We start from the raw sequence: 2,835 nt of genomic DNA on the forward strand, positions 1-2,835 counted from the left end.
GTATAACTGTATTAATTCAACTGTGAACCTAGAAACTTACAGCCACTTGTGAAAGAGATGTACTCTTGCTCTGAAGTATGTTACTGAATATGTTAAAGCTGTAATGAAATGCTTCTAATCATGTAGTTATTAAAAATTAAAAAGAAAAAAACACATGGAAGCCAGGTGTGGTGGTACACAACTTTAATCTCAGCACTTGGGAGGCAGAGGCAGGTGCATCTCTGTGAGTTCAAGGCCAGCCTGGTCTACATAGTGAGTTCCAGGACAGCTGGGGCTACAGGGAGACCCTGTGTCAAAAAGACTGGAAAAAAAAAAAAAAAAACATTGAAATTTAGTGACGGCACTGAACTTGTAAATTGCTTTGGGTAATATGGACATTTCAGTGCTATTAATCCTCAGCTTGTTTACCTGAAGTCCTTGAAAAGTGAGAGCCAGCAACTTAGGAAAGAGGTTGTATCCATGCAGAAATTCCACAGGCCAGTGACTTCTAAGTTAAAATCAAGCTGTTTGTAAGTTAAACTTAGTTCTGTCAGAAGGTTACACTGCAGAGCACCTTACTGATTATAATTCAGGGAGAAGTCTCATTATTTTACATTTAACGCACTGTAAAAATAAAGAGAAAAGCATGTTAGGAATAATATCAAAAATCAAAGTTAATAGTTTCCTAAATTTAAACCTTTTTTGATATTTTAGTCATACCGGATATCAGGGCTTACACAGAGGTTGGACAGAGAAAACAACAGAAAACGAGGATTTGTTTTGTGGCACATGAAGATTCCCTGCAGGAATATAAGGAAGTCGACAGACTATGAGGTGAGCCAGGGAGCAATGAACCCACAGGAAAGTTTCGTTTCATAGCCTTCAATATTTCCTGTGTTGACAAGAAGGTGGAGTCATCTTTCCAAAATGAACAAATGCTTGTCTTTGAAAGCAGACTGTCTCTTGTTTGCGGCTGTCCCTCATTGGCCCCCGACTCTTTACATCGTTCTCTATGGATCATGAAGGAGCCTCAAAAAGATCTGATCCCACACTATGAAGATTTCATTCCTTAATTGTTTAATTTGGATACATACAATAATGCATGGGGTTCTAGGAATCAGATAGCTGATACGCTGGGTGTGGTGGTGAGGCCTTTAACCCCAGCACCTGGGAGGCAAAGGCATAGGCAGGGGCAGGTGAATCTAGGGAGATCAAAGCCAGCCTTGTCTACAAGAGAGCCTTGTCTACACAGCCCATCTGGAGCTACAGGCAGTCTGTCTCAAAAACAAACCAGAATAAACCAACAAAAAGCAAACAAATATCTGATGAATCCATTTTGAAAATTACTTATAATCTAATCTCTGAACATACAATTTTGAATTGTTGTAGAAAGACTTACATCCCTTTATTTGTGAGGGGAGGGGTTTAGGACAGAGTCTCCCTGTAGCCCCAGTTATACTGGAACTTGCTAGCTATGTAGACCATGCTGGCCTCAGTCTCACAGAGATCTGACTGCCTCTGCCTCCCAAGGGCTGAAATTGCAGGCTATAAAATGAAACTTTGCTGTGCGTTCATTGTCTAGTTTCCCTCATATCTGTCGATTCCCTTATCTTCCCGCAGGGAATCTTCATGAATACAATGTGAAAGTAAATATTCCAAGCATTTAAATTCCACAACTCGTGCACTGTGCTTCTATTGACTGAAACTGCATGGTGTATGTCAGTCTAGCTGAAGACATTTTAAACTTGTCTTTCCTTTACCATGTCAGGAACTCCTTCCTATGGATATAGACTTAAGACAGTTTCAAGCATCCTCTTGTTCTCTGCTTGTTGGCCAGTTGTGGGTTTCTGTGTTAATCACCATCTGTTGCATCAGAAAACATATCTGGTGAGAGCTGAGAGATGCGTTCATCCATGGGGATATCAATAAGTCATTAAGAACCAGTTTAATACAATAACTATTTAGTAGAATACTAGTGTTAAGTTCTCCCCTATGTCCTGTGACCTATTTAGCCTCATGTTCCTAAGCCTGATATCAATGTCAGGTATGGGGTCCACCCTAGGAAGTGAACCTTAAATCCAGTTCAAGTGTGGTTGGTTATGTCCCTAACATTCGTGCCACAATTGCACTGATGGGCATATCTTGCCAGGCCAGTTGTTGCTATAGATCACAAAATTCACAACGGGGTGAAGTTGATGATTATTTTTTTCCTTCTGGTAGCATACATAACACATTCCAGCACTGTGAACACTAGCCAGTAGAGATGAGGCTCTGAAGTCAGTAGCAGCTTGATTTCTCATTGTTTGCTCCACAGCTCATGTATAGTGTCTTCAGCAATATGTCTTACCATCCAGTTTTGGTGGGTAACCCTGAATAGGACACCGTATCAAACGCCTGCCTTTCAAAGCTCAAGAATTATTGTGGAAGAAGGGGTGGAAAGATTGTAAGAGCCAGAGGTGGTGAATGACCACAGAGTTTTCCAGACGACTGGTCAGTTACTCATATGAACTCAGAACAACAGGCAACAAACGTGCAAGTCCCTGCAAGCTCAAACCAGAAAAAAACAGCATAGATATGACGAAGCTCCGTCCCTACCTGAGGAAATTGTGTCAACAGAAGGCTGCTGGGGGAGGGGGTGGCTAAAGCCACTTTTCCAGAGTGGCCAGTTGGAGAATGAGATTTCTGTATCACTGTAATTTGCTGAGACTTCTCCACCAGCTCAGGGCTGTGTGTCATCTGGATTATTATCTCAGAATGAACGTGGGCTTAATCTGCTTTGATTGGAATTTGTTTTATGCACAGTTTTATCAGAGCTATTCCACGTTTACTGAACAGATAAATGAGACAGAAGTTTTC

The sequence above is a fragment of the Nannospalax galili genome, unplaced genomic scaffold, assembly GCF_000622305.1.
Source record: "Nannospalax galili isolate Female #2095 unplaced genomic scaffold, S.galili_v1.0 scaffold456, whole genome shotgun sequence".
Lineage (NCBI taxonomy): Eukaryota > Metazoa > Chordata > Mammalia > Rodentia > Spalacidae > Nannospalax > Nannospalax galili.